Source organism: Rhinatrema bivittatum, chromosome 6, assembly GCF_901001135.1.
Source record: "Rhinatrema bivittatum chromosome 6, aRhiBiv1.1, whole genome shotgun sequence".
NCBI lineage: Eukaryota > Metazoa > Chordata > Amphibia > Gymnophiona > Rhinatrematidae > Rhinatrema > Rhinatrema bivittatum.
Window position 1 is genome coordinate 293,270,255 of NC_042620.1, and position 22,928 is coordinate 293,293,182.

Below are 22,928 nucleotides of genomic sequence, written 5' to 3' on the forward strand. Positions count from 1 at the left end.
TGAGAGTGGCTTGTGCCAGTTTTATAGCTGTGAAGGGTCCTTTGCATAGCTGAGCCATACACCTGGGCTCTTGATTGTCTCTTGGAAGTAGATAACTACCAGGCAATCTGCATGATAGTGTTTACAGGTTCTCTTTATTTCTCAGGAATACCTGTTTTTTTTTGTTCAGGCCATGCAAAGCAAAACCCTTTCCAACAAACATTAAATAACATACAGTTCACCAAGAGGCACAAAATGGAAAAAACCCTTTAGAATATCAGGCCCCAAGTCAGCTGTTTGCTAGTCATTTTCTTTACTGAAAGGTCCTGCTGAACCTGGGATCATTTCACACAGTCTTTAGCCTCTGGCGAGCTCTCCTCTTGTACCTTGAGATTTTCCTGGCTCCTTGCTTGCTCAGGTTTTTGTTCCCTCTGTGTTTAGTGCTCCTCCGCTCTTCATCTAGAAAGGTCCTCCATCTCTTTCCTCCCTCAGATTTCCTTCCCTACATTCAGGGATGGATTTAAGGTTTTGCCACCTCTAGGCCCCCATGAGGTCAGACAACAGGGAGCGGAAGGTCAAAGCCACAATCCCCCAGTTTCCTGCAGCAGCTCAGGGGCAGATTATGTGGTAAAAATTCTGAAGCACACATGCAAACGTTTCCATCTTTTATATTAAATTGCAAAAAAAATGAAGTAATTTCCCAAGCCTGGGCCTGATTCACTAAGCTTTTTTTTCCCATAGATCCAGAATAGAAGAAAAACATGTGTGAATCAGGCCCCTTGCTTGTGTCTGTATAATTTTATTGGTGGAGGAAAAAAGATCTCAAGCATCAGTAGAAGGCAGTCATCTCAGACATAGGGAGCAGAGAATGAGAGGGAAGGAGTGTGAAAAGGAAAGAGGATTGTGGGTCGAAGCGATGGGAGGATGGGAGATGAGGATCAGGAATCTGGGATAGGAAGAGGGCAAGGAAGAGAGGATGTAGGATTGGGGGAGGAGGAGAAGATGAATGGTTTCCATGACCTGGGAGAGGTAGGAAGAAAGGGAGGTTCCAGAGTCTGGAGAAAAAGAATTCAAAGTCAAAGGAGGGAGGATCTAAATTACATTCAGGCCGATACAGTACAGTGCGCTCTGGCGGAGCGCCCTTGTTTGGCCACGCGTTTTCGACGCACTATTTTTACCCCTTATACAGTAAGGGGTAATAGCGCGTCGAAAACGTGCGGCCAACTCCCCCCCCCCCACCCCCGAAATTAATAGCGCCCGCAACATGCAAATGCATGTTGATGGGCCTATTAGTTATTCCAGCGCGATTCAGAAAGTAAAATGTGCAGCCAAGCCGCACATTTTACTTTAAGAAATTAGCGCCTACCCAAAGGTAGGCGCTAATTTCTGCCGGCACCGGGAAAGCGCACAGAAAAGCAGATTTTACTGCACCCTCCGAATTAATATCATGGCGATATTACGTCGGAGGTCCCAAAAGTTAAAGATAATTCAAATAAAAAAAAAAAATTTTAAATCGGCCTGCGGCTCGCGGGTTGAAAACCGGACGCTCAATTTTGCGGCGTCCAGTTTCCGAACCCGTGGCTGTCAGCGGGTTTGAGAACAAACACCGGCAAAATTGAGCGTCGGCTGTCAAACCTGCTGACAGCCGCCACTCCTGTCAAAAAAGAGGCGCTAGGGACTTGCTTGTGTCCCTAGTGTCTTCTTTTACCGTGGGCCCTCATTTGCATACTCGATCACGCGCCCAGGAGAGCAGGCGCTCGCCTCGGAGTGCCGGCTGTCCCGCAAATTTTACTGTATTGGCCCGATTGGTAGGGATTGGAGGAGGAGGAGGCATATGGCCCTATCATGCTTCGGGCCCTGCTCCCTCTTGTATCCTCTTTCTAACCTCCTACCCAATCTGACATATACACACACAGAGCTGGCACCAATTCCCTCCCTCTTACACAGAAACACTGGCCCTTGCCCACCCCCACTCCAGTTTCCTTCTCTCTCTCTCACACACAGACATCCCCCCAGCCGATCATCTCATCCCCCAATGATCCCCACTCACTCCCTCCTACCTTCCCCAAAATGATTCTGCTTTGTTCCAAGCTCAGCCCCTATCAGTCTATTCTCTGCACACTATCTGGGAGGGGAGGGGAGGGGCTGGATCAGGAAACAGAGGGCTGTTCTCTGTTGACTGAGATTAGACATAGCTGGAAGGCAGCAAATCTTCAGCCAGCTTGCTGCCTCCAGATTTCTGCCACCCTAGACACAGATCTAGTATTCCTATTGACAAATCCAGGCCTCTGGAGGTGTAGTTCTTAGCAATAGAGTCCCCATTTCTGCTGGGGCTCTTCCCTCAGAAAACCCTTTCTTCTATTGCTTTTCTCCATCTATTTTTGTTTGGCTCTTGTTCCTGGGGTTGTTTTGCAGCTCCTCATGCTGGTTGCCTATCTTTATGTTGGTCTTGTCTGTTTTGGTTGTGGGTTTGTGAAACTCATACAGTAGCCAACATGGTAGTGACTTGAAAGACTTTGTATGCTCAGTCCACCCAACTGTGCTTGCCCGCTATATTTTTAGAGGTCTTACTCAATGTATGGTCTTTTTCCTCCCTCCCCTTGCCACTTAGGTCTAATAAAACTGTATTTTGGTGAATGTTCTTTTTTTCTCCTGGTTGTAACAGCTAAATCATACAAATGATGAAGCATATGGTTCCTGGGTACCCTCTTTTCTGTTGGTTTCCAGGGTCCTAGGTTCAGCTGAAAAATAGGGGCACAACTTAGGTTTCTAAATTTAGGAGCTCAGAAGCAGATATTCAAAACAAGCTGAACTTCTCAATTTAGGCCCCTAAATTAGGCTCCTATGTTAGGCTCCTATTTTCAGCCGAACTTAGGATCCTGGAAGCTCAACCCTTTGAAAATTGACTTTGCAGCTTTTTTTTTTTTTAAATAGCCTCTTTTGGAAGTGCCCCTGGGAGAATTCATAGGGTCAACACCAGAAGAAATAGCCTGCAGCTTGGAAACCTCATCAATTATCTCAGCTGCAGCTGAGTAACTGTGCAGGATTTTATCTTAAATGAATTCCCTGTGCTGAGAAAATTGCTGCACTGCTAAGGATATTTTATTTTTTGCTATTGAATGTCTATTTACTGTTGGAAGCCTGTGTTACGGACCTGGAGGTGGACCCTTAGTCCGAGGTAGGGTTAGCGCTTCCTAGGAGAGAATCAACCCTCTTAGGTCCCTACCGTCGGAAGGCAAGGCCGGGTATAGCAGCAGTTGAACAGGTACTTCGCCACTGGAAGCCCGCAGTCCCCCCAGGAGGAGCCTGTAGGGACCCGGGTCGCTTGAACTTAGGTGAGTCGCAGAAGACTGAAGATAGGTCTGGATGCAGGTGCCTCCTGCAGGTCATGGAATCCAGACAGCTGGCGCCTCCAGCAGGTCGTTAGTCCAGGAGTTGAGGCTGAAGAATGGTCAGAAGTCATTCCAATGTCAAGCCAGGAGAATGGTCGGAAGCCGGTCCAGTAGTGAATCCGGGAAAATGGTCAGAAGCCGGTCCAAGGTCAAGCCAGGAGAATGGTTGGAAGCCGGTCCAAGAGTCAAGCCAAGAGAATCCGTCCAACGAGAGAGGAGAAGCAGAAGCAGGAATCAGAAGTACCAGAACAGGACTGAAGCAGTCCAACAGCGAGGACCAGGATCAAGACAGGAACTCGGAGCTCAGGAACCAACCGGACAAGAAGCCACGATTCCAAGGCAAGGTCTGTGGAGCAGACCTTACCTTATATACATGAACTAAAGTAGGAGTCCCAGGGAGGAGCCACAACAACTTCCTGTCGTGGCCCCTTTAAATATAGCCTTCAGTCGTGCGTGCGGCTCTATGCATACCCGGAGGGGGAGGAGTCAGCCCGGCAGGGAAGGAGCCATGCGGCCATGCCTCAGCAGCGGCAACAGCCGCGAAGAGAGCGTCGGGGATGGCTGCCTGCTCCTGCAGGAGCCTCGGAGGCAGCCCGATGGCGTGGGTAAGGGCTTGGCCCCGGTTGCGGACCGCCACGGCTGGCGGCCTGACGCCACGGATGGGTGGCGGACCTCGGCGGCCAGCGGCCATAACAGTACCCCCTCCTTTAGGCCTCCCCCTAGAAGGCTTGGGTTTTCCCGGGTGTTCAGTGTGAAAGTTCTTGAGAAAAGTCTTATTCAGGATGTTCTTAGAAGGCTCCCAGGAATTCTCCTCAGGCCCGAATCCCTCCCAAGGTAGGAGGTATTCCCATGTGCTGCCTCGTTTCCTGGCATCAAGCACCTCACGCACCTGATATATAGTCTCCTCCTCTGCCCTGGGCTGTGGGGCTTCAGGAACCTTCTGAGAAGGCCAAGTGAGGACCAAAAGCTTCAGAAGGGACGTTTGGAAGGAATTATGGATTCTTAATGTGGCCGGCAGACGAAGTTGATAAGTCACAGGACCTAGCTGTCGCAGCACCGGAAAAGGCCCAATAGAACGGGGGGGCTAGTCGCATGGAAGGGACTCTCAAACGGATGTGCCTGGTGCTTAGCCACACCTTTTCTCCCGGATGGAACCGGGGAGCTGGTCATCGAAGCTTGTCGGCAAATGTCTTGGCATTAGATTATACGCTCCTCGAAGATCCAATTTTGAGAACACCCTGGCTCCCTGTAGGCGGTCAAAGAGTTCAGCTATTAGCAGCAAAGGGTATCGGTCCTTGATGGTGATAGCGTTCAGCCCATGGAAATCAATACATGGACGCAGTGTCCCATCTTTTTTCCCAACAAAGAAGAAGCCAGCCCCGGCTGGAGATTTGGATCGCCAAATAAATCCCTTCTGCAGATTGCCTTGGATATACTCGGTCATAGCACGGGTCTCCAAGGCGGATAACGGATAGACCCTACTGCGAGGCGGGGTAGCTCCAGGAACCAGATTAATGGTGCAATCAAATTCTCAGTGCGGGGGCAACGTATCCGCAGCCTTTTTGGAAAAGACATCAGCAAACTGACTGTACTGGGAAGGCAAACCCTCAAAACGGGAGGAACAGATGAAACTACAGGAGGGATTTGATCCTTTAATGCAGGTCTCATGGCATGCTGGACCCCAGTGAATAAGTTTCAAAGATGCCCAGTTGAACTGTGGATTGTGACGTTGCAACCAAGGAATACCAAGAACGATTGGATGAATAACCTTCTGGATGACATAGAAGGTGATACGTTCAGCATGGTTCGATGCAATGTGACAATCCAATGGAACCGTATGATGAGTTATTCTCCCCGGCAGGGGATCTCCGTGGATGGAAGATAGAATCAACGGCCTTGGACATGGATGAGTAGGGATGCACAGTTGTTCCATCACATCTTGCAGGATGAAACTTCCTCCGGCCCCAGAATCTACTAGAGCCAGCGTGGAGAACTTGTGGTCTCCGAGAAGCAGGGTGACATGCAGAGTAAGAGGGCGAGCCGGTGAAGTGATGCCTAGGGTTACTCCCCCAATGGAACCTAGGCTTGGGAGTTTCCCGGATGTGTAGGACAACGAGCAATGAGATGGCCCGATCCTCCACAATATAGACAGAGGCCAGCCTTATGGCGTCTTTGCCGTTCCTCTGGAGAGAGAGGGCCACGTCCTAACTGCATCGGTTCGACAGTCCGCTCTGTGGTGGATGCAGTTCGAGAGACGGGAGAAAAGGGACGAGAAGAAGTAGTACCCGCCGTATGCCTTCTTGTGCTCAGTCCCTCATGAGCCCTTTCCTGTAGACGGCGATCAATTCTGGTTACTAATTCAATAAGAGAATCTAAAGAGCGAGGTAGCTCATGGGCTACCATTTTGTCCTTAATTCTGGATGACAAACCCTCTAAAAGTATGGTCCAGAGACAGCTCTTCTCCCAATGGAGTTCTGATGCTAGTGTTCTGAATTCAATAGTGTAATAATGCCAGCGGACGACTTCCTTGTTGAAGTTGCAGAAGATTGGATCCAGCGACTACTTGTTTTCCTGGATCGTCAAATACTGTTTGGAACAGTTCCAAGAATTTAGGAAGATTTTGCAGGACTGGGTCTGACCATCGCCAGAAGGGAGAAGCCTAGGCCAGGGCCTTACCCTCTAACAGAGACAAGATATAAGTAGTTTTTGTAAGATCAGTCGAAAAGAGGGAACCTTGAAGATCAAAGTGCATGCTACATTGGAATCCCTGTCACAAGCGAGGTTTGCCAGAATAGCGTGGAGGAATAGGTAATGGAATAGTTGGACGAGTATGTCCCTGCATCACAGATGATAGTGGTAATGGTGGGGGAGCTGCCTGAGCCGCAGCTACCGAATCGAGAAAGGCGTTGAGTAGCTCCAAGGAAGAAGCCATGGATTCTAATACCATTGTTGCTCCATAATCTTCTGGGCCAGTCCAGGAATGGCCTGCAGAGCTGAAGCCTCTGCCAGGTCCATGGCCTTGGTATTCTGTTACGGACCTGGAGGAGGACCCTCAATCTGAGGTAGGGTTAGCGCTACCTAGGAGAGAATCAACCCTCTTAGGTCCCTACCGTCGGAAGGCAAGGCCGGGTATAGCAGCAGTTGAACAGGTACTTCGCCACTGGAAGCCCGCGGTCCCCTCAGGAGGAGCCTGTAGGGTCCCGGGACACTTGGACTTAGGTGAGTCACAGAAGACTGAAGATAGGTCTGGATGCAGGGGCCTCCTGCAGGTCATGGAATCCAGAGAGCTGGCACCTCCAGCAGGTCATTAGTCAGTCCAGGAGTTGAGGCTGAAGAATGATCAAAAGCCGGTCCAATGTCAAGCCAGGAGAATGGTTGGAAGCCGGTCCAGTAGTGAATCCGGGAGAATGAACGAAGCAGGTACAAGAGTCAATCCAAGAGAATCCATCCAACGAAAGAGGAGAAGCAGAAGCAGGAATCAGAATTACTGGAACAAGACCGAAGCAGTCCAACAGCGGGGACCAGGATCAAGACAGGAACTCGGAGCTCAGGAACCAACCGGACAAGAAACTACGATACCAAGGCAAGGTGTGAGGAGCAGAACTTACCTTATATACATGAACTAAAGGAGGAGTCCCAGGGAGGAGCCATGACAACTTCCTGTCATGACCCCTTTAAATTTAGCCTTCAGCGGCGCGCACGGCTCTATGCAGACCCAGAGGGGGAGGAGTCAGTCTGGCAGGGAAGGAGCCATGCGGCCAGGCCTCAGCAGCGGCGGAGGCAGCCCGACGCCATGGGTAAGTGCTCGGCCCCTGTCGCGGACTGCCGTGGCCATGACAGTAGGAGATTTGGAGGCAGCCTGTCGCCACGGATGGGTGGCCGGCCCTGGTCGTGGACTGCCGTGGCAGGTGGCCATAACAGCATGTGTATTTTTATTTTTTATAAATTTCTTCTATACTGCCTTTCTGACCATCTTTACAAACAAAGCAAAATATAACAAAATACAAAATTATAACCAAACAAATAAAACCAACAGATGACTACCAGTTAAAATCAGTAGAACTCAAGTCTAAATCCAACCAAACCCAAAATGTTTGGATTAACCTACCTAATTCTCACCTTTTTACGAAAGGAAAAATAATTCAACTTGTCTGATTTTCAAAGGGAGTGCAAGTGTAAGTGCCCCAACAGAAAAAACAATTGTCCTAATTTGAGCACCCCATATTATTCTGAAAAAGCCACCTGAAGTAATGCCCCCTGGCTAGATCTTAAATATTGCAAGGGAAATTGCCAATCTAGTTTCTCAAACAGACAGAATGGTCCATTGCCCATCATTACACTAAAAATGAGGGCCAATATTTTAAATTGGTTCTGGGCCACAATCAGAAGTCATTTCAGTACTTTAAGGAGATTCACCGAAGATATGAGTCCAGGACATCCCGACACTATCATAGTAGCAGTGCATGCGAAAACAACATATAGCACTTTGATAATTGACCCCCTTAGCCTTGAAAAGGTCATGGAGTGACCACGACCTTGAAACGGTCATGGACTGGGAGTGACCTTGAAACAGTCATGGATTGGCCATAAGAACATAAGAAAATGCCATACTGGGTCAGACCAAGGGTCCATCAAGCCCAGCATCCTGTTTCCAACAGTGGCCAATCCAGGCCATAAGAACATGGCAAGTACCCAAAAACTAAGTCTATTCCATGTATGCTAATGGCAGTGGCTATTCTCTAAGTGAACGTAATAGCAGGTAATGGACTTCTCCTCCAAGAACATATCCAATCCTTTTTTAAACACAGCTATACTAACTGCACTAACCACATCCTCTGGCAACAAATTCCAGAGTTTAATTGTGCGTTGAGTAAAAAAGAACTTTCTCCGATTAGTTTTAAATGTGCCCCATGCTAACTTCATGGAGTGCCCCCTAGTCTTTCTACTATCCGAAAGAGTAAATAACCGATTCACATCTACCCGTTCTAGACCTCTCATGATTTTAAACACCTCTATCATATCCCCCCTCAGTCGTCTCTTCTCCAAGCTGAAAAGTCCTAACCTCTTTAGTCTTTCCTCATAGGGGAGTTGTTCCATTCCCCTTATCATTTTGGTAACCCTTCTCTGTACCTTCTCCATCGCAATTATATCTTTTTTGAGATGCGGCGACCAGAATTGTACACAATATTCAAGGTGCGGTCTCACCATGGAGCGATACAGAGGCATTATGACATTTTCCATTTTATTCACCATTCCCTTTCTAATAATTCCCAACATTCTGTTTGTTTTTTTGACTGCTGCAGCACACTGAACTGACGATTTCAATGTGTTATCCACTATGACGCCTAGATCTCTTTCTTGGGTTGTAGCACCTTGTTACCTCGCGGCATCTTCGGGCAGTGAGGGCCGACCCCGATGATGGTCGCCAACTTCCGGCGGCAGCGCGGGCTGATGCGAGCCGCGCGCAAACTCCGCCCATTGGACGACGTTAGACCCCCACCCGGAAGTCATCACGTTTGCGAGTGAAAATCTAGTTATTTAAAGGGCTGAGACCAGCACAGCATTGCCTCAGCTACAGGTTGCTGTGCTGGTACTCTGTGGCGTTTGCTTTCGACTTCTCTGCCTGCCTTTGACTGGAACTGGACTCTTGACCTGTCTGCCTACCTTTGATTTGGATTGGAACCCGGACTTGTCTGCCTGCTGCCTGCCTTTTGAACCGGTTTGGACTCTGGACCCCTCTACCTGCTGCCTGCCTTTGACTTGGATTGGAATCAGAACCTCGCTGTCTGCGACCCGCCTTGACGCAAAACTGTGTTGATAGTTTCTGCAGCTGGACCCAAGGATACACCATTGTTGGCTAGGTAAGACTGGGGGTTACTCTTGGATCCACTTTTCACAAGTTGTAACACACCTAATATGGAACCTAACATTGTGTAACTATAGCATGGGTTATTTTTCCCTATATGCATCACCTTGCACCTTATCCACATTAAATTTCATCTGCCATTTTGATGCCCAAGTTTCCAGTGTCACAAGGTCTTCCTGCAATTTATCACAATCTGCTTGTGATTTAACTACTCTGAACAATTTTGTATCATCTGCAAATTTGATTATCTCACTCGTCGTATTTCTTTCCAGATCATTTATAAATATATTGAAAAGTAAGGGTCCCAATACAGATCCCTGAGGCACTCCACTTCCCACTCCCTTCCACTGAGAAAACTGTCCATTTAATCCTACTCTCTGTTTCCTGACTTTTAGCCAGTTTGCAATCCACAAAAGGACATTGCCACCTATCCCATGACTTTTTACTTTTCCTAGAAGCCTCTCATGAGGAACTTTGTCAAACGCCTTCTGAAAATCCAAGTATACTACATCTACCAGTTCACCTTTATCCACATGTTTATTAACTCCTTCAAAAAAGTGAAGCAGATTTGTGAGGCAAGACTTGCCTTGGGTAAAGCCATGCTGACTTTGTTCCATTAAACCATGTCTTTCTATATGTTCTGTGATTTTGATGTTTAGAACACTTTCCACTATTTTTCCTGGCACTGAAGTCAGGCTCACTGGTCTGTAGTTTCCTGGATTGCCCCTGGAGACCTTTTTAAATATTGGGGTTACATTGGCCACCCTCCAGTCTTCAGGTACAATGGATGATTTTAATGATAGGTAACAAATGTTTATTAATAGATCTGAAATTTTATTTTTTATTTCCTTCAGATCCCTGGGATGCATACCATCCGTTCCAGGTGATTTGCTACTTTTAGTTTGTCAATCTGGCCTACCACATCTTTCAGGTTCACAGTGATTTGGTTCAGTTCATCTGACTCATCACCCTTGAAAACCATCTCCTGAACTGGTATCTCCCCAACATCTTCATTAGTAAACAAATAATTAATTTAGTCTTTCTGCAATGGCCTTATCTTCCCTAAGAGCCCCTTTAACCCCTTGGTCATCTAATGGTCCAACTGACTCCCTCACAGGTTTTTTGCTTCTGATATATTTTTTAAAGCTTTTATTATGAGTTTTTGCCTCTACAGCCAACTTCATTTCAAATTCTCTCTGCCTGTTTTATCAATGTTTTATACTTAACTACAATGCTTATGCTTTTTCCTATTTTCTTCAGATGGATCCTTCTTCCAATTTTTGAAGAATTTTTTTTGGCTAAAATAGCCTCTTTCACCTCACCTTTTAACCATGCCGGTAATAGTTTTGCCTTCCTTCCACCTTTCTTAATGCGTGGAATACATCTGGACTGCGCATCTAACATTGTATTTTTAAACAATGCCCACACCTGTTGTAACCTTTTAATCTTTGCAGCTGCACATTTCAGTTTGTTTCTAACTATATTCCTCATTTTATCAAAGTTTCCCTTTTGAAAGTTTAGTGGTGAAGGGCATCAAGCTGTCAGATAATGTGATTAACCATATGAAGCCGCCACCATCTCATCAAGAATCTGCATCTCAAAATCGTGCTTCATCTGTGGGCCTTGCAGGCTGCGCTGTGTCCCAGGATGACTTTTTCCTCTTATCTTTCCAATACCAGTGACTGTGAGCACTGTGGAGCTGCCACCATCTTTCTCCCCTCCAGAGGGACTTGATTCCCGCGTCCCGGCTGCCCCTTTGCCAGCCCGAACACCATCGAGCGATTTACCTGCCCCCTAGACGATGTCACCTACCCGGGAGGAAGAAGAGCCGGAGGGCAATGCTGGAGGCGCGCACTCTGTCGCGCACACAAAGGACTGCAACTAAGGAGCTCCTTTCTGTGCTCCTTTGTGCGCAACCAGTGTGACCAGTGCACAAATAAATCTCTCTGAGTGGTACTTATTCTCCGATTTATGCTATTCCCACTATTACTGTATTCAAAAGATGTATTACCAACCTTATTAACATATTTTTGGGACCATCATATTATCCCCTTTTTTTTGTCTTGTAGAACATGAATTATGCTCCATCAATAGACCAACTGGGTGATTGTTTAATCATCGGTCCTTTTTTTAAACATTTTTAAACACCATAAACGTGATAAAAAGATGCACTACTTCCCCTTTGTTTGTAGATTGTATCAAGCCCAACACGATACCATGTTTCAAAAGTAGCTGCTTCAGGGGCTGGAATCAATATTTATTCAGCCATTATACTTTCAGTCCCTCAATACTTCTTTCAGGTACTGAACAACTTTAATTTCAAAATCATGGCGTCCAACTTTCAAGACGCTGAAGCCGGATGCCATGATTTTGAAGGGGAAGTTGGTAATACGTCTTTTGAATACATTAAGATTGTGTCGTTTTACCATTTACAAGCTGTGGTTTGTGTGATTCCCACTATTACTGGCAGAGGAAGATATGGTGAGTTAAACTCTGCCAGAATTCACAAAAACATTACCCATCACTCTTACTTAACTCCAAGTTCCTTTATCAACTGTTTCAGTAGCCTCGTCTCCAATTAGTATTTCTCTATGTCTCATCAATATTCAATCTGTGAAAAGTAAAGTTCATTTTTTGCATGATTTCTTTCTAGTGAAAACCTAGATTTTTTTTGTTTTGTTGAATCATGGTTACTTGATTCAGATTAACTCACTTTAAATCAAATTTGTCCCCCAGGCTACTCTTATATATCACAGCCCCACCCAAAAAAGCGTAGTGGCGGCCTTCTTATTATCTATAAATCTACCTAGAATATCAATACACAACTTTCTGGTTATTCTTTTGTTTCTACTAACCAGCTGACTATATGCTTATTATATGCTCCGCCAAAACTGCTATCTTCTGATCTGTCTCCTTTTTTTGAGTAATTACTACTATGCAAATTTGACTTAAATAAGATGATTATTATGGGTGACTTTAATCCACACATTGATGCCTCAACTACTTTCACTTAATGTTCACTACTTCTTGACATACTCCAGTCCTTAGGCGGATTTCAACTTGTTGAAGTCCCCACCCACAGGCTTGGACCTACACTCGCCCTGATTTTTGTAATTGCCACCTCTTGATGCTCTACCTCTGAATCAATAGAACTTTCCTCAGTTCCTTGGTCAGACCACTTCCTGATTAAGTTTCAAAATCCTTCTGTTTCACAGACCATAAAAGCCTCTCCTGAATACTCCAGCACCTTACGGCATAGCTCTATTGTTGTCTCTGACTTCCGTTTAAAAATCTCTCCACTTCTCAACTCTTTCATTCCAGAATCTCTTTGAGGCACTATTTCAATGGGACTCCATTTTCAAAGCAGTTATCAATGAAGTGGCTCCTATCAAAACATTTCATGTTAAATCCAAATTTCCCCCCTGGCTGAGAATGCAACCAATTAGCAATGCCAGAAAGAATATCAGGAAAGCAGAACGATGCTGGAGGAATCATCCCTCTTCTGAACAATCTTTTCAGTTACAGCTTACTTCCTTTCAAACACTTGACCAACAAGCAATGAAAGATCACTTCTCCCATAAAATCAGAGAAATAGGCTATAATCCTAAAGTTCTTTTCGCCATTGCCAAAAAGACTTACCAACCTTCCCCTCCGTAAAACTTGTCTGCTGAATTTTTTATGATCTCCTTCAATCTTAAGATTGAAAAAAAAACTTAATTTCTCCTTCGCTTCAGTCCCATGCTGGTACACAAATCCAACATCTACTTCAGCCTTCTGAGATAAATTTGAACACCTCTCCTTGACTGAGGCTGAAACGCTAATTTTGAACTCCAACAACAACTTATGTCCCTCTAGTCAATGCCCTTCCTTCTTCTTTATGGCCACTATAAATGTCCTTGCTCCCATTTTCTCTAAACTGATCAATTATCTTTCAGTGAAAGTGTCATTCCCTCCTCACTCAAAAAGCCATGGTTCAGCCTCTTCTCAAGAACTATCTTGACCTATCTGACCCCGGCAATTATAGGCCCATTTCAAATCTTTCTGTCTTCTCGAAAATACTCGAATCTGCTGCCTTAAAACAACTATATGAACATTTTGAAAAATTTGAGCTCCTGGATCCTCACCAATATGGTTTCAACACTTTCTCAATACCGAACATCTTCTCTTATCTCTCACGGATACTTTGAAGCGGGGCATTGACTCTGGCCATCAGTTCCTTCTTGTCTCCTTAGCCATATCTTCTGCTTTTGATCCCAGTGATCATAATATCCTACTTTTTCGTCTTCAGGAATGTGGTCTCTCAGACACAGTTCTAAAGTGGTTCAAATCATATCTCTCTGATCATTCTCAAACTACTAAATATCGGAACATCTTCTCCTCTCCTTCCCCCATAAAAACTGGGGTTCCACAGGGTTCTGCTCTCTCTGCCTGTCTCGTCAATATATATCTCACACCAATTTGTAAATACTTTCTTCTCTTACAGAATGTTACAGATTATATGCTGATGTTGTTCAGTTTGCCATTCATCTACACTCTTCATGGCAAGACACTGTTGAACATCTACAAATTTGTCTCTCTACCATTACTAGCTGGTTAAAGCATAACAAACTTTCTCTGAACATGACCAAAACAGAGTTCATTATCATCCACAGTCCCTACACTACCATTCATCAAAAGTCTAACCCTTTCAATGGTCAGCATTTTCCACTTCAATCTCAAATCAAAAGTTTAGGTGTCCTACTTGATAATACCCTTTCCTTCTGACCACAGATTAAGCAAGTCATCTCTCATGGCTTCTACAGAATAGAGTGCTTTCTGGTCTTAAAAAATTGCTACGTCCTCCTGAATTCCCACAGTGCTTCAAGCGTCGATCTCTCCCATTCTTGATTGTTGTAACAGCTTATACATAGGCCTACCTAAGACTACCATTTTCCCCTTCAGATACTTCTGAACTCAGCTGCCTGCATTCTAGCAGGCCTGAGGTGCCAGGATCATATCACCGCCATGTTGATAGATCTCCACTGGCTCCCCATCGAAGAGCGTATTAAATAAAAACTAGGCATGCTAATTTTTTAACTTCTCAATGACCACTCTGTCACTGGGCAAATGCTATCCTGAAATTTTATCAACCTACTCGACTACTACGTTTCTCTTAGTGAGGCCTTCTAGAAATTACATCTCCAAAAATAGCCTGTCTCCACATTACTTGGGAATGTGCATTTTCATTGGCAGAACCAACCCTCTGGAATTCATTTCCAGTAGATAACAGGCAGTGCGATTCTCTTAAGACCTTTAGAAAATTAATTAAAACCTTTCTTTTTAAATTAGCTTGTTTTAGTTAAGCTATTTATTTGGTCTGTATGTTAACTATTATTTACTGCTCCCAATACTGTTTTTGTTTTTATGAAGTTTGAATCTGATTTTATTATTTTATGATTTGTTTTAATGTTTGTCATTTTATGATATGTTGGAATTGTTTATGAATGTTACCTTGTACATCACCTAGACTTTTTAGAGTTAGGCGATTCACAAATTCTGAATAAATGTAAATATAGATTTACATATTGTCCCCCTTCCAGTCATTAGTTCACATTTGATCATGTTATAATCACTATTGCCAAGTGGACCCACCATTGTTACGTCTCTCACCAAATCCTGCGTTCCACTAAGAATTAAATCTAAAATAGCTCCCTCTCTTGTTGGTTCCTGAACCAATTGCTCCATGAAGCAGTCGTTTATTCCATCCAGGAACTTTATGTTTCTAGCATATCCTGATATTACATTTACTCAGTCAATACTGGGGTAATTGAAATCTCCCATTATTACTGCACTACCAAAATGGTTAGCTTCCTTAGGGCTGTTCAGCTTGGAGAAGAGACGGCTGAAGGGGGGATATGATAGAGGTCTTTAAAATAATGAGAGGCCTTGAACAAATAGTTGTGAATCAATTATTTACACTTTCAGATAATAGAAGGACTAGGGGTCATGCCATGAAGTTAGCAAATAGCACATTTAAGACTAATCGGAGAAAATTCAACGCACAATTAAGCTCTGTAATTTGTTACCAGAGGATGTGGTTAGTGCAGTTAGTGTAGCTGGGTTTAAAAAAGGTTTGGAAAAGTTCTTGGAGGAAAAGTCCATTAACTGCTATTAATCAAGTTGTCTTAGGGAATGGCCTCTGCTATTACTGGCATCAGTAGCATGGGATCTTCTTAGTGTTTGGGTACTTGCCAGGTTCTTGTGGCCTGGTTTGGCCTCTGTTGGAAACAGGATGCAGGGTTTGATGGGCCCTTGGTGTGACCCAGCATGGCAATTTCTTATGTCAATTTCTTATGTTCTTAAGTATTAAATAAATACTGCTATAGGCCTAATAAGACAAAAGAAAGCAACACAGAGCAGTAGCCTGTGGAGCTACTCTAAGCATCTCCCATCTGATGGAAGTTTTCCATTCCTATGCAGACTTGGCAAATCTGATCCACATAACTCAGTAGCTGCAAAAAATGTATTTTATGTATTTATTTATATTTATTTAGAGGCTTTTCTATACCAATATTAGTAGGAACATCATATCGGTTTACATCCAAAACTGCAGGTAGAAATTACATTAAACAGGGAAAGGGGTTGGGATAACTAGGAAAACTAGAGGAGAAGCTAAAGAAGGAGAGGGATTTTAAGGCTGCAGATAAGTAGAGAACTAACATGATAACACATGGTAACATCATAACATAGTAACATCATAACATGGCATGAGTGTTAGTAGTTTAGAGGCAAAATCTGCAGGGGTGAATTTATGAAGTAGGATCCTAATCTGGGTATGCCTGTTTGAAGAGCCAGGTCTTTAATTTTTTCTTGAATTTGATGGTGCGGGGCTCGAGGCGGAGGTTCACAGGTAGTGTGTTCCAGCGGGTGGGTCCTGCAATGGACAAAGCTCGATCCCTTGTGGATGACCGGTGTGCCTTTTTGAGGGAAGGGATATGGAGCGTGCCATTACGGCTAGTTCGAGTGGGACGGCTGGATTGTATGAAGTGGAATGGCTCATCAAGCCAATTAGAGTTGTGAAGGTAGATGGATTTATGAATAATGGTGAGGGTTTTGTAGAGGATGAGTGAGGGGATAGGGAGCCAATGAAGGTCTTTGAGGATGGGGGTGATATGGTCGGATTTACGGGCAGATGTGATGGTTCTAGCTACAGCATTCTGCATTTGGAGCAGTTTTATGGTGGAATAGGGGAAGCCGAGAAAAAGGGAATTGCAGTAGTCCAATTTGGATGAGAGGGTTGCCTGAATAACTGTGCGGAGGTCATGAGTATAGAGAAGCGGTTTGAGTTTTTTCATGACGTTGAGCTTAAAGAAGCCTTCCTTAAGGACTTTGTTGATGTGTTTTTTCATGTTTAGAGACTGGTCTATCAGGACACCTAGGTCTCGTACGCAGGGCTGAGAGGCAATAGAGTTGAAGGCTGGGTCGCTTGAGAGAGATGGCTTAGGGCTTTGCTGGTTGGATATAAGAAGCAGTTCAGTCTTGGAGGAGTTTAGGGCAAGGTGGAGGTTTGTGAGTAGGGAGTTTATGGAAATGAGACATTTCTCCCAGAATTTTAGAGATTCTGAGATGGAATCATGAATCGGTATGATGATTTGTACATCATCGGTGTAGATGTAAAATTTGAGGCCAAGGTTGGTTAGGAGGTGGCAAAGTGGCAGAAGGTATATATTGAATAGGGTAGAGGAGAGGGATGAGCCTTGGGGAACTCCTTGGGTGAGGGAGTGGCGAGTGGATTCTGAATTGCCTATTTTGACAGAGAATTGTCTATTGGAAAGATATGATGTAAACCAAAGGAGGGCTGTATCAGAAATGCCAATGTCGGTGAGGCGAGATAGAAGGAGGGTGTGACTTATTGTGTCAAATGCTGAGAAGATGTCGAGGAAGGCAAGGATGTAGCTGTGACCTTGATCAAGGCCTATGAGGAGTGCGTCAGTGAGAGTGAGTAAGAGGGTTTCTGTGTTTAGGTGTTTGTGAAAACCAAATTGAGCAGGGTGGAGTATGTTGTTGTTGTCTAGGTAATCCATAAGTTGTGAATTGACCACCTTTTCCATGATTTTTGCGATAAATGGAAGGTTGGAAATGAGACGGTAATTCGCGGGGTCATTTGGGTCCATGGAGGGTTTTTTGATAAGAGGTTTGACAACCGCATGCTTGAGAATGTCGGGGACTGTGCCAAGGGAGAGGGAGCAGTTGATGATGTCAGCGAGGGGTTTAGCAATGGTGTTGGGAATGGTTAAGAGCGCTTTTGTGGGGATGGTGTCAGTGGGGTGGGATGCTGGTTTAATTTTTTTCAGGAAAGATTCAATTTCTTTAGAGGATTTAAGGTCGAGGGAGTTTAGATTAGCATTAGCAATAGTAGGGGTGATGGGCATGGGAGGTGAGGTAACGGGGAATCTTAGGAGGATGTTTGCTATTTTGTTGTGAAAGAAAAGGGCAAGTTCTTCACATTTACTGGTGGCTTCGTTGTTGGAGATGGCGGGCCGTGAGGACTTAGTGAGGTCAGAAACATAAGAGAAAAGTGCTTTGGGGTTGTATATGTATTCATGAATTTTGGATGCATAGAAGTCTTGTTTCGTTTCAAGTGTGGCTAGTCTGTATGTGTGCAGGCTGGATTTGTACCTGTTGGCTAGTTGCGAGGAAGGGTTCTTGCGCCAGATTCTCTCTCTCTCAGTCTGAGGTTGTTTTTCATTGTCTTTAATTCTGAGGTGTACCATGTTTTTTTATTTTTTTGTGTGGGGTGTAGGTCTCGGCTAGTGAGGGGACATAGTTCGTTTGCTATGTCAAGGGTGAGTTTGTTCCATGAGTTGAGGGCAGCTTCAGGAGAGTTGCTGTCTAGTTTAGACAGGGAGTTGGAGAGTGCTGAGATTAGGTCTTCAGTGGGGCAGGGTTTTCTGAAGACGATGGTGTTACTGTGGGAGGTATTGTTTATTTATTTACAAGCCGTTAAGCCCGTTAAAACGGGCTACATCCCTCTGTCTCTCACCTCCCCCTCATTCTCTCTCCCCTCCACCCCCTACCTCCCTCCCTCTCACCCACTCCTCCCACTCCTCCCTCTCCTCCCACTCAGTCCCTCCCTCCCACTCAGTCTCACTCCCTCCCTCCCCCCTCTCTCCCTCCCTCTCACTCTCCCTCAGTCCCACTCCCTCCCTCCCTCCCTCAGTCCCACTCCCTCCCTCCCTCCTTCTCTGTCCCACTCACTCTCCCTCAGTCCCACTCCCTCCCCCTCTCCCTCAGTCCCACTCCTTCCTCTGTCCCACTCCCTCCCTCCCTCTCTCTCTCTCCCTCCCCCCTCTCCCTCAGTCCCACTCCTTCCCTGTCCCACTCCCTCCCTCCCCCCTCCCTCTATCTCCCTCCCCCCTCACTCAGTCCCCCTCCTTCCGCCCCACTCCCTCCCTCCCACTCACTCCCACTCCCTCTCTCCCTCTCACTCAGTCCCACTCCCTCTTTCTCCTCCCCTCACTCAGTCCCTCACTCTGTCAGTCCCTCCCTCTCTCTCTCCTCCCTCGCTGCCACCGCCGTTAAAAAGGGCTACATCCCTCTGTCTCTCACCTCCCCCTCATTCTCTCTCCCCTCCACCCCCTACCTCCCCCCCACTCCTCCCTCTCCTCTCACTCAGTCCCTCCCTCCCACTCAGTCTCACTCCCTCCCCCCTCTCTCCCTCCCTCTCACTCTCCCTCAATCCCACTCCCTCCCCCTCCCTCAGTCCCACTCCCTCCCCCCCTCTCACTCTGTCCCACTCCCTCCCTCAGTCCCACTCTCCCTCTGTCCCACTCCCTCCCCTCCCTCTATGTCCCACTCCCTCCCTCAGTCCCACTCCCTATCTCCCTCCCACCTCCCTCACTCCCACTCCCTCAGTCCCACTCCCTCTCTCCCTCTCACTCAGTCCCACTCCCTCTCTCTCCTCCCCTCTCACTCAGTCCCTCCCTCTCTCTGTCCTCCCTCGCTGCCGCTGCCACCCGCCGCCACCGGACGCCACCGCCACCCAACGCCGCCGCCGCTGGACGCCGCCTTGCCGCTGCCACCCGCCGCCGCCGCTACCACCGGACGCCGCCGCCGCCACCCAATGCCGCCGCCGCCGCTGCCTCCCGCCGCCGCCGCTACCACCGGACGCCGCCACCACCCCAACGCCGCCGCCGATGGATGCCGCCATTGCCGCTGCCACCGCCGCCGCTACCGCCGGCCGCCGCCACCCAACGCCGCTGCCGCTGCCACTGGACGCCGCCATTGTTTTTTCTTTTTTTCTGACGCTGGCTCAGACCGACGTGCTCGCCCGCACATGCGCGGTAGAGCTGGTCTCTACTGCGCATTTGCGGCACGTCGGTCAAGCTTCGTTTATTAGTATAGATTTAGGAGTTTTTATATACCGTCATTAAGTTATTCACCATCATAACGGTTTACAATAGGGCACCTGTATCAAAAAAATATGGGTTGTACATTACATAGGGGGTGCCATTAGTTTTCGGTAACAAAAAAGGCATTTAATTGGGGGATTGAGTGTTTCATGATAATAAGTCCTGATGGTTGACTACAGTTAAAAATAGGATGAACTAATTCAGTAAGGAGCATTAAATTAGGCATTCGGTGCTTTATGCCGCATATCCTTGATTAATTGCCTGCCTCAATTTTCTTTCTTGAAGGCTTGTATGAAAAGCCAGGTTTTGAGATGTGGTTTGAAAAGTTTATGATTGCTCTGGAGTCTAAGGTCAAGGGGCATGGAGTTCCATAATATGGGACCGGCTAGAGACAGTGCTCGGTCCCTCACCTGGGTAAGTCTTGCAGTTTTCACAGAAGGAATGGGAAGGAGTGCTCTGTTTGCTGACCTTAAATTTCTGTGTGGGACATGTACTCTAAGTGCCGTGTTCAGCCATTCTGCTTTATCGTCGTGGATAAGTTTGTGTACTAAGCACAGTACTTTGAACTGTATTCTTTGTTCTATGGGAAGCCAATGTAGGGTGGCGAGTGTATCTGTTATGTGGTCTCTTTTGTTTTTTCCAGTGAGGATTCTAGCTGCAGCATTTTGTAAAATCTGTAGAGGTCTTACTGTAGTGTTGGGTAGGCCTAGTAGCAAGGCATTACAATAGTCTGTGCTGGCGAAAATTAGGGATTGAAGTACAGTACGAAAGTTTGGTAAGGATAGTAATGGTTTCAGTTTTCTTAGTATCATGAGTTTTGCATAACCTGTTGAGAAGAAAGTCTGTTTGGGGACCCTTGGGCCGGCTGACTGGAGAGAGGACTCCGGTCGATGGGAAAGGAGCCGGGAGGCGGAAGAGATCTGGCGTAGAGAAGGAAGTGTTCGCCCTGGAAACCCGAGACCCCCCCCAGGAGGAGCCCGTAGGGGTCCGGGTCGCTGGGACTTAGGAGATCTGAAGAAGGTAGAAGTCCGAAGAGTCGAGCAGAAGTCCAGTGGTCGTGGCTGGCAGCAGACAAGAAGAGTCGAGCAGAGGTCCAGTGGTCGAGGCGGGCTGAAGGCAAGAGGAGTCGAGCAGAAGTCCGGTGGTCGAGGCTGGCAGAAGACAAGAGGAGTCGAGCAGAGGTCCAGTGGTCGAGGCGGGCTGAAGACAAGTCAAGATGCTGGAGATGCAGGAGCGAAGACACAGGGGAACAAGCAGGAACAGACGGAACTGGAACAAGCAGGAACGGAGCACGACGAGGAACACAGGAGCAAACAGGAACCAAGGCACAACAGGAACAAGCAGGATCCAGCAGGGAAGCAACTAAGTACTCACAGGAGCGACCTCGTTGCAAGGCAAAGAGTGAGTGAGTGAGGCTGGTTTAAATAGAGAGCCAGCGTCTGACGTCAGGAAATGGGCGGTTCAGCATTTCCGGGTGCTGGACCTACAAAGAGCGTCCCCTCGCGCGTGCGCGCGTTCCCCGGCGGGGGGAGGAGCTGGAAACGAGGCTCAGCGGCGTCTCCACGAGGCAGGCCCGGGGCTCGGAGGAGCTGTCGGGCAGGCCCGGGGCTCGGAGGAGCGCGGCAGGACCGGGGAAGCCGGCGAAAGGGTAGGGAGCCGGTCGCCAACATAACCTTCCTTAACCTTTAATGATATGTGTTGTTTGAGGTTTAGTTCATTGTCAATTATTACTCTGATTGCGAACTTTCTTTGCTAAGTCAATTTGTTGGTTATTGAGAAATATTGGAGTTTGTGTGATATTCATGCTTTTCCTTTCTAAGTGTATAAATTCGGTTTTGTCAATGTTGATTATTAGCTCCATTTGGTTTGGTAGTTGTTTTATTATGTCCAGATACATCATGGCTAGGCCTATTGTTTTTTCAATAGTTTCATCAATTGGTAGGATTAACTGGATGTCGTCAGCGTAGATGTAGTGTATGATTCCCAGTCCAGCGAGGAGATGGTATAGTGGCAGAACATGGAATGTTAAACAGTGTAGTGGATAGTGCTGACCCTTGTGGGACTCCTGTTTTCAAGGTAATTTTGTCGGATAGCGTGTTTTTAATTTGAACTTGAAAGGTTCTGTTATTTAGATATGATCTGAACCATTTGATTGTTTTGTCTTGTAGACCTATTTCTTCAAGTCTATTGCTGTTGGCCGGTGCGTTTATGGTTAGCAGTGCATTGATAAGGACGTGATCTGACCAGGGTACAGGTGTGCATGAGAGGGTATTGGGAGAGTGAATGCAGGAGTTAACGAATATAAGGTCTAAAGTGTGTCCAGCTTTATGAGTGGGGGAAGAGATGAGCTGAGATAGCCTGAAGTGAGTTGAGGAAGGTGGAGTGAGTTGAGGAAGGTGTCATAGGAGGAAGAGAGTGGAATGGAGTCGACATGGAGATTGAAGTCTCCAAGTATGATAGCTGGGATTTCACTATTAATATTTTCGGCTATAAATTCCATTAGAGAAGAGGGGTTGTGCTCTAGAAGGCCTGGTGGTGTGTAGACAAGGCAGATTTGGATTTCAGATGATTTGAATAGGCCAAGTTCAATTTTGGGTGGAGTGTCAATGCTGAGAGGTCTGAGTTTCAGATGCTTTTTGGCTGCTAGGAGGAGGTCTCCTCCTCTTTTTTTGCGTCTGGGAATAGTAAATATATCATAAGAAGGTGTAGGGAGCTGATTTGAAAGGACGATGTCAGAATCCTTGAGCCAGGTTTCAGTGACTGCGCAAATATCAGGCTTACAGTCAATCAGGAGATCGTTGAGTATGGGAGTTTTTTTGGAGAGAGATTGGGCATTAAACAGAACAATTGAGAGGGTTGTAAGTCCTAATAGCTGAGTCAGGGGGGAGGAAAGGATGGGGAGAAGGGATTTGCGCTGAGCTAGTGGATAGGTGTAAGGGAGAAGGGGGAGTCTGCGGGGTAACTGGTGAATACGGGGGATAGGGAAGTTTATCATGGTGGGGGAGGGGGAAAAAGAAAAAAGCAGGTCTGGGGACTGGGAGCAGAGATTAGTTGAAGGGGGGATGAAATGGAGGGGGGGGGTACTGTCTGTTAGAGTGAAGTAGTTCAATGGAGAAGACGATTACAGTATTTAGCTGAGTATCATAGGATAATACGGTATACAAAGCAATGTGTAGGCTGATACAATATACAAATACAGTATACAATGCACAAGATATGGTGATGCAATAGAGGCCGTATGCTCTGATGGTTAGTTGAAGTCTATGGGAGGGAACCAGTATTATGGGGCAAAGACGGCGG